The sequence below is a fragment of the Piliocolobus tephrosceles genome, chromosome 4, assembly GCF_002776525.5.
Source record: "Piliocolobus tephrosceles isolate RC106 chromosome 4, ASM277652v3, whole genome shotgun sequence".
NCBI classification, from domain to species: Eukaryota; Metazoa; Chordata; class Mammalia; order Primates; family Cercopithecidae; genus Piliocolobus; species Piliocolobus tephrosceles.
The window spans coordinates 46,448,416-46,458,183 of NC_045437.1; the positions used below are offsets into that span (position 1 = coordinate 46,448,416).

Consider the following 9,768-nt stretch of genomic DNA (forward strand, 5'->3'; position numbering starts at 1 on the left):
AGAGAGGAAGATGTGTAGAGATGAATAAAACAGAATCTTTGCCTTTGGGAATGTTGGGGCCCAGAAAATGATGCCCCAAAGGCTGATTCTGTGATGTGCTGAGGAGCATAGGTGCCTGAAAAGCCAATACTTTGCAAAAAAGCTAGAAGCTGCCTCTACCTTTGTCTTGTCTCTTAAGCACAAGGAAGGACTCTTCCTAGAATTTCTTTATGTGACCAAAAAAGCTTCTTTCCAAAAGAAATGCAATTATCTTAAATGCTTTCCTTAGGGACATCATCAAATAACCAGGAAAGATTAATCACCTGAGAAGAGAAGAGAAGAGAAGAGAAGAGAAGAGAAGAGAAGAGAAGAGAAGAGAAGAGACTGGGGATCTTCACCCTGCCAAGACAGTCTTTTCATCTATTCTTCTGAGAGCAGCTCCAAGAGATTACCTGTGGGACTCAATCTGCATAACAAGATGACCTTTGTTCCTGTGCAGTTCCACCCCTCACCTTCCCATAATGTCTGCCTCCCACCTCCCAAGTCCATTATTTTTCCCTAATGACTTACTGTTCCTTAAAAGAAATGTCTACACTTTCCATCTCCTTCCTCCCCTATGGAAAAGGGTGTATCGCTTCTATCATTCTCTGGTGATCCCCCATGCTATGCACCTTACAATAAAATTTTGTATGCCTTTTCTTCTATTAATCTTCTTTTTGTCAGCTGAGTTTTCAGTGAAACTTCAGAGGGCAAAGGGGTAGTTTTACTTCGGTCCCTACAAGAAACTCCACATTGTAAGTTTTGCTTTGGCCGGAGATTGCAAATTCATGGTTCAAGTGCCAACACATCTTGTCTTGTGCTCATAGCAGACTCACAAACAGGCCCTTCCTGATGAATCTGGATATAGCTTTAGAATTCTTTGCATCACTGCAATCCAGGCAGCTGGTACAAATCAACAGAGATTGGCACATAAGGTATTTATTTTTCAGCCTGTGTTAGATTAATATTAGTAGGTTGGACCAAGTGAACATTTATTTTCAGTGTGGTTGGGTAAAGTAGGTTGGGTGTGAGCTGGAGGAAGAAGACAACTGGTTGGCAACAGACCACAGATCACTAGTCATCAGGAAAAGCCTGGATCTGTATGAGGATAATTGCTAGTTGACTGTATTTCACAATTTGCAGATATCTAGCTTCTTACAAATAGCTCGATGAACATATCACATTCATTTCTTTTCAAAACACTTGAATATTTAAAATAATACTAGATGAAAATAACAGTGAGTAATCAAGCTCACATTTTAAAAACAATTTTGTTGAGTAAGGTCTGTGTAGGGTAGGGGGAAGAAAATTCTTAGTTCACATTATTACAGCATAACTAATCTAGTTGTCTACTCTCTATGTTTAGAAATCACACTCAGTTGGTTTAATGGTAGAGTTAAAGGCCAAGTCTGCCATATAGTAAGTAAGACATGAAGCCAGGAGGAAGGATCCAGGACAAACCATGACAGAATACCACACATTTTGGAGATGCATGCTTTCTCGAAGCTCTGAGGACCATCATGAAGACATATTGACTGAAAGAATATGCAGTGATGACTCTGAATAGGTCCTAACTATTGGAGGTAAGCATTTCTAAAATTATTTGGACAAAAAGTTAATACATGGTACAAGTTACTCTTAAATGCTTTGTGAGATACAAAGAGGATAGGCTTGCCCCTTTTAAAAGAAGAGGTAAACAATCAAGTTGGAGATACAAGATTTACAAATATGAAAACAAATAACAATAAAGCACTTAATAGTAGCAAGCAATCATGGAAAAGATGTCAGTAGGCAGTAAGTGGTTAATTACCAAATGTATTTTCTGAATAATAATTGTGGAAAATTTTTTGAAAGGAGTGATTAGTTCAACTTAGGGAATGAGGAACATCATTATTAAAGAAGTGAGATCTGACTTTGGTCCCATTTGGGAGTTAGGATTAGGTTAGGAAGGCAGTTTTGGTGGGGAAAGTAGTCTAAGAAAAACAAAGATGAATGGAAGGATCAAAGTATATTTGGAAGAGAATGTGTAAATAAGTTTATCTAGAGTTGTTATTTTATGTAGACAAGTTGAGGGAAGGGGAGGTAGTAAAAGTATATTGAGGCCCATTGTGGAGGCTCTTGAACTCTGAGCTGAAGGTTTTAGATACAATCCAGTAGGCAATGAGGAGTCCTGGAAGGCTTCTGAGTAGCAGAGTGGCATGGCCTGACAGTGTTTTGGAGAGGTGGTAGTTTGACATAGATGTGAGGTATAGAATGGAGGTAACTGATGTTGAAATTGAGGAAACCATTAAGGGGCCTTTACAGCAATCCTAGGAAAGGTAAAAGAGTCTGATTTAGCTTTTTGTCAATAGGAATACAACAAGCACTGTGAAATAAGAATCAACCAGACTTGGTCACTTTCTTAGTCTATTTTGTGTTGCTATAGAGAAATACCTGAGGCTGGGTAATTTATAAAGAGAAAGAGTTTATTTAGCTCACTGTTTTGCAGACTATACAACAAGCATGACACCAAACTCTGGTTGTCTTCTGGTGAAGTTCTCAGAAGTTTCCCCTCATGGCAAAAGGTGAAGGGGAGCCAGCTCCTGTAAAGATCACATGGCAAGAGGAAGTGAGAGGGAGAGAGGAGGTGTCAGTTCCTTTTTAACAACCAACTCTTGTGGAAACTAATAGAGTAAAAACTCACTCACAACCACCAACCCCAGGGAAGGCATTAATCTATTCATGAGGGATCCACCCCTATGACCCAAACCCCTCTCATTAGGCCTCACCTCCTAACACTGCTACACTGGGAATTAAATTTAATCATGATGGTTGGTGGGGACAAATGAACCACATCCAAACTCTAGTGGTCACTACTTAGATAATTTCCATAGAGGAAAGGGAAGACATAAAATTGAGATTTCAGTCCTAAAAGATTGGAATAATGGAGGAATCTGTAGAGAAACACAGTTTTGAGCTCAGATGAGAAACTTAGACCTAGATGTTGAGGTTTTGGTGAAGGTACAGTGATCAAGTAAAATGTTCATTGCTTTGTTGTTTTGATTGTCAGTGAGGTTTTGGGTGGAGTTTCAGGAGTCATCTGCATGGAGGAGATGTTGGAAGTAAGAGGAGAGGGTATATCCCAGGAAAGCCAGAGCCAAAGGTTGAACTAAAGAATTTCTCATTTTTAAAAGGTAGGTAAAGAAGGAGCTAATGAAGAAAAAGAAACAAGCTGTCAAAAGGTTGGAAGAGAACCAGGACAACACAGCACCATGTCAGATAATAAAAGAGTATAATTTCAAGAAGGAAGAGTGGCCAATAGCCCATTGACTGCAGAAGAATCAAAGAGCAGGAGAAACAGGAAAAGGCCTTTAACTTTGTGATTAGGATGTCAAAGATGACCTTCCAGGCATTACAACATATCAGCTGAAAGAAAGTGAATGTGATCTAGAGAGAGAATTCTACAACATGACCCAATTAGCTTAATGGCTCAAATCACTAAAATCATACAGATTCTTGGTAAATTTTAAGCTGATAAATGTTACTGCTATCAGAGATCATGGAAGGGAATGCTAATACCTCAGGAAAATAATAGATTAAGCATTCATGTAATTTATAACATATGCATAGTCTTTGTTTCAATGACGTTGGTAATATTAATGCAACGTTGCTAAAAGTAAACACCCTCTATAATCTAGGCACTGTATTTAACACATTTAGTTCACGGCACAATTCTGTGTTTTGGAGTTGAGGAAACTGAGTTTGGAAAGTTAAATATTGCTTCTGAGATTATATAGCCAGTAAACAACGGAGTTAGTATTCAAACCGAGGTCAACCTGACTCCAAAGCCCACGTATTGTCTACTACACCAGGTGGAATAGCTTTACAAAATGAGCACTTGACAGGAGAAAAGTCCTTCACCTCTAGGACTTCCTGTTTAATGCCAAACCCTGTTGATAATGAGAAGGACTCCTCCTCAATGAAAAGACAGTTTCTTTTATAACCTGAACATTTGTCTTCATTTGTGAATTTGATCGTATTGGATTTAATCACCCATACTGGCCATCTGGCACGCACCTTAAATGTCTTGTCGTCTTGTTAAAACTTTTAGAATCATGGAAAATTTCAAAACTATGTAAGTTAGAAAGAAGAGTATTATAAATCCCCACGTACCTATGCTCCAGCTTCAATATTGATTTATCACTGTCTGATGAATCTTGTTTCATTTGCCAGACCACTTCCATCCCCTTTACCACTTACATTCTTGGAAGCGGGGAGTGTGCTGGTTGACTTTTCCTGTGTCTCACTGAGTGTCAACCTGTTTCTTTCCAGCACAAAGCATCTTGTCTGATATAAATTTGTGAGGAGTTTGGTGAACCTGAGATTTGAGGAAGAAAAAAATATTTTTTCTCTTTGGAAACAATTTTTAGGTGTTAGAAGAAAAACTTAGACAAATTCGATTTGACAGAGTTTAATTGAGCAAAGAACAATTTGTGAATTGTGCAGCCCCCAAACCAGAACAGGTTCAGAGAGACTCCGGCACTGTCACATGGTCTAAGAAAATTTATGGACAGAAAGAGAAAAGTGACATACAGAAAATGGAAGCAAGGTACAGAAACAGCTGGATCAGTTACAGCCCGGTGTTTGTCTTGTTTGGACGTGGTTTGAACACTTGACCACATGTGATTGGCTGAAACTCAATGATTTGTACAAAAGTCGTTTATAGCCTGTTTATACATCCAGTTAGGTTTCAGCTCACTATCTGGAAATCTTTAGGCCAAACTTAAAATATGTAAGGGGGCAGCTTTAGGCTAAACTTAATTTAACATAGGGTACTTGTTTATAACTACTACAAAATACATTCGTAAATATACCCCATTCCTAGACTTTCTCTAACTAAAACTCAGGAGATCCTGAGCTTAAGAAGACGTGTGCATGTGGTATGAGCTGCCTCTTGGGAATCCCTCTGCTGAGGGCAGACAACCATCTAGTCTTTTCTGTTAGGCCAGGCAGGCATCTGTGATAGGTATGTTAGTGCTGACAGTCACTAAAATCAGAAATGAAGTCTGGAAAATGAGCAGGAACTAACAGTCCGGTCTCTGTGGGAGGTCAGAGTCAGAGTGAATTGACCTCTGCTCTGCCTCCTTTCCTCTTTCTCCACTGGAGGTGTCCAAAGCCTTAAAGAGAGATCTGCTCACAGGGGGTCACCAAAAGGAACCTACGACAGTGGCCATTGCTGAGGTCTTTAGCAGAGCCACAGATACCTGGGTCTGCATCACAGGTAAGTTTTAACTTATGCTTCTTGCAAAGTTTTGTGCTCCAGATTTAGAGAGGGTGAAGTTCTTAATTGGTCATCTTCGTTTGCAATGTTTCTTCTTTTACTTTTTATGGAGGCATAATATACATACAGACAAGTGTATATATCATAGGTATATAGCTCCATGAAGTTTCAAACTGAACATACTTGTGTGTGTAACTAGCACCCAGGTTGGGAGACAGAACATTAGTGCACCTAGGTGTGCAACTGTGCTTCGGTCCAGTTGGGACCCCTCCCAGCAGTAACTACTCTCCTGATTTCCTTACAGCATGGATTACTAACAATGCTTCTTACAATAAAATAAAGTTGGAGATAGTTCTTAGAGAAATCCTTTCCTTTTAGGTCCTGAGTCCACTGTTGGTTTTGACCTTAGTCATTGCCTTTCTATCTTGGCTAGCTCCATGAAAACTCCTTGGAATTGACTGTCTTAACTAAAAGCTAAGAACTTGTTGCCAATGCATTGCAACACCCCCGTACCACATGTTGCAATTATTCAATCCTCCATAAACACCCATAAATAATGCAAGAGGGGGCAACTTGGTGGGTTGGGCTGCTGTGTGATGACCACTCCCGGAAGAAAGCTGTGCTTGCAAACATCCTTGAGCCCTCCATCGGTAAGATACATAGCCAGCTTCTGTGGGGCTCAGGTTTCTACTCACAAAGAGACACAGGCAGGGCAGAAACTTGAGTCTTTTAACCATCTGATTCTCCTTAGTCTGGTTCCAAAGGGAAAGTCAGGAAGGAGAAGAAGTGAAGAGCAAGGGCTTTGGAATCAGAGAGTTGCTGGCTTCAGCCATGCTTTTACCATAGGTACCTTAAATTTTTTTTTAAACTCAGTTTCTGTGCCTGCAAATTTAGGATAATAGTATCATGAAACTCATATGTGACAATGCATGTGAAGTGCTAGGCAAATTATGTGCTACATGGTAAATGCTCAATAAACATGAGATCTTACAATTTTTAAAGAGTTGTTTTCCCAGAAAAAGAACAAAGCCATTTTAGATTGACAGAATGACACAAAACTTGACTAATTTTTAAATACTTAAATCAATCAATGAATCAGGACTTAATTAGAAAATTTTGATCCATTCAAACCTCTTGGTTTTGTCTATAGGACCAAAATGGCATCTTCTGGTCTTGGCACCTCAGAGACGCTGCTCCCCGCACAGAGTGGCAGGACAAGAGGACTTCATCCTGCCATGGGTCCAGATTTTGTGGGAGGGAGACCCTCTAGGACAAAATAAAGTTTTGACAGAAGTTATGAGGAAGAAAATAATCATCTTAAAGCTTATAATGAGATGAGGGAAAACTGGAATACTTTTCCCCTTAGTCTATTTTAGATGAAAATAAAGTGCTTTCTAACATCCTTTAACAGCAGAATAGTGGAAGCTGAAGTACTTTTGGCCACAAAAGTTGGATCTACTATAGTTCTCTAATGATTTCTGTAGCTACACTGTTGCCTCTCCTCAGCTGTGGGCCTCGTGTGTCTGCCCCAACTCTCCAATCTGCTGCTTTCAACAAACTTAGTTTATGCTCAGTTCCCCTTGCACTCTGTGTTTCTCTCTGAATCATTTTCTAGGATTAGATCCTTTTGTCCAACATTTACTACTTGTGCAAAATTGGGGAGGATTCCTGAACTCATTACATTTCAGTTTTCTCCACAGTCAAGCAGGGCTATCAACAGTACCTCATTCACATGGCTATTGTGAAGAATAAATAAGATAATGTATGTAAATGGCTCAATACAGAGCCTGATACTTAATAAGCACTCAAGAAATAATTGCTGCTGCAATTGTTATCAATCACCATCATCATCACCATCATCGCCATCATCATCAAATTCTGAGGCATGAAAGTCTTATTGACAATCTCCCTCATGTCTCCGTGGTGTAGTTTTACCTCCTGACTTGCTTTGAATGTGAAATTTTGGATTTACATCTTTAGGTCATACAGTTGCCCCATTTACTTCCAGCTGCCTTGGAAATCTGCCCATCCACTTCATTGTTCTTATGTTCATTTTGCATCTGAACACCTGGATGAAAAATGAAAAACTCAGTCAAATGTTCAGCTATTCACTCCATGTTTTACCAAACATTTAAGTTGTTCTAAATATTTGGAGCATTGACAAATTTTTAGTCTGCTTTTGGCTATTTGGCAGATTAAGAATCAGAAGACAAAACTTTATCCTGGGCAAGGCTGGGAAGAAACAAATCTCTTTCCTGTGATCAATTTGAAACAGCCTGTTGATGTGGACAACATTTTTGTTTGATGGATCAGAACAATTTTAAAAATTGTTTTTACCAAAAAATGGGGGTCTCCTTGCAAGATGATGGATGGGATGAAGCTTAGGACTGGGGTAAGGCTATCTCTTGCAAACATTACGGTTTATGATTCCGTGATTTATTTATATTAAGGCATAATTTACATTAAATGCAATTCACCAGTTTTAAGTGTACAATTTGATGAGTTTGAAACATATACACTATCACCACATCAAACTATAGACTATTTCTATCACTCTAGGAAAGTCCCTCATCCCTTTACAGCCAGGTCTCATCCCTTTCAAGCACTGATCTGCTTTCTCTCACTATAATTCTGCCTTTTGTAGAACTTCATAAATGAAATCATAGGATATGTATTCTTACATCTGGCTTTTTTCACTGAGCATAATTCTTTTGAGATTCTGCATGTCGTTGCATGTATCAGTAGTTCATTCCTTTTTATTATTGAGTAGTAGTTCATCATATTACAATTTGTTTATCTATTCACCAGTTGATGGATATTTGGCTATTATGAATAATGCTGCTATGAACATTCAAGTATAAGTTGTTGCATAGAAGTAAATTTTCATTTCACTTGGATAAATACCTAGGAATGGGAATGCTAAGTTGTAAGTATATATTTGACTTTTGACAGAACTGTCAAACTGTTTGCCAAAGTGGCTGAACATTTCACATGTCCACCAGAAAAGTGTGGGAGTTCCCACACCCCAGTTTCAGTGACACTTTGTATGATAATTGATATGGTTTTGCTCTGTGTCCCCACCCAAATCTCGTCTCAAATTGTAATCCCCATGTGTTGAGGGAGGGACCTGGTAGGAGTGATTGGATCATGGGGGGCTGTTTCCCCCATGCTGTTCTTGTGTTAGTGAGAGATGATTTAAAATGGCAATGTCCCCTGTACATGCTCCTTCTCCTTCCACCATGTAAGATGTACCTTGCTTCTCCTTCACTTTCTACTGTGACTGTAAGCTTCCTGAGGCCTCCCCTGCCATGCAGAACTGTGAATCAATTAAACCTCTTTCCTTTATAAACTACCCAGTCTCAGGTAGTATCTTTACAGCAGTGTGAGAATGGACTAATACAGTAATCTTTCTTCTTTTAGCTATCCTAGTGGATTTGTAGTGGTATTTCATTATGATTTCACTTCTCATTTCCCTAATGACTATGATGTTGAGCATCTTTTCATGGGCTTATAAGTCATTTACACATCTTTGGTGACCTTTTACCAAAGGTCTCCACATCTTTGGAGACCTTCTCTTCAAATTATTTGCCCATTTATTTTTAATAGATTATCTTATTCTTATTGTGTTATAAAAATTCTTTACATATTCTTGATCTCCTTTATTGAACTTATCTTCTGCTAGTATTTTTCCCGGTTTGTGGTTTGCCTTTTATGTGTTTAGTGGTATCTTTTGAAGGAGAGACATTTTTAATTTTGATAAAATTCAATTTATCAATTTTTAAAATGGTTTGCATGTTTTGCATCCTACCAAAGAAATCTGCTTATTCCAAGGTCATAAAGATTTTGTCATGTTGTCTTGTAGAATTTTATAATATTCTAGAATTTAGATCTAGAACTCATTTTGAGTTAATTATTTTATAGGGTAAAGTAAAGATTGAGGTTCATTTATTTGTACATAGACATCCATTTTCTCCCCAGCACTATTTGCTGAAGACTATCCTTGAATTACTTTGACATACTTAGTAACTTTTAAAGAATTGAAAGTTGTCTTTTTTTTTCTTTTTTCAGTTATGCCAAAATGTTTCCTTCAAAAAGACGTATCAAATTATTGGGTACCATTTTTAAAAATTAAAGTTATTAAGAAGGTACTCAAAGATCGGTATGCAAGGATGCTTATTGTAACATTGTTTGTAATGATAAAAGCTGGAAACTGTTGTAGGGGATGAAAGATTTCTTTTCCTCACTTATCACTAGGTTCAAGGCTGAGGCACTATAATATAGATTAACAAGAGAAAACCATACGGTTTTATTTAATATGTTTTATACAATACAGGAGGCTTCAGACAAAGAAACATGTATATTTTTATGGTAAGTTTGATGAAGGAGTCGATTGTTGTGGAGAAATGTGATTGGACAAAGAAGATATGATCTAATGGTAATAAACTAGGGGGAACGTAGAAAGGCCTGTTTGTTTAGATTCTTCCTTGTGT

The 9,768-nt window shown here is 38.2% G+C and overlaps 1 long non-coding RNA gene across 1 annotated transcript; it reads left to right on the forward strand.

Moving 5' to 3' along the window:
* Positions 1-1,403: 1,403 nt before the first annotated feature.
* On the forward strand, positions 1,404-3,299 carry LOC111539941. Its single transcript, XR_002730841.1, has 3 exons — positions 1,404-1,601; positions 2,507-2,582; positions 3,192-3,299. It is a non-coding gene; the product is annotated as an uncharacterized LOC111539941 (long non-coding RNA).
* The last annotated feature ends 6,469 nt before the right edge of the window (positions 3,300-9,768 follow it).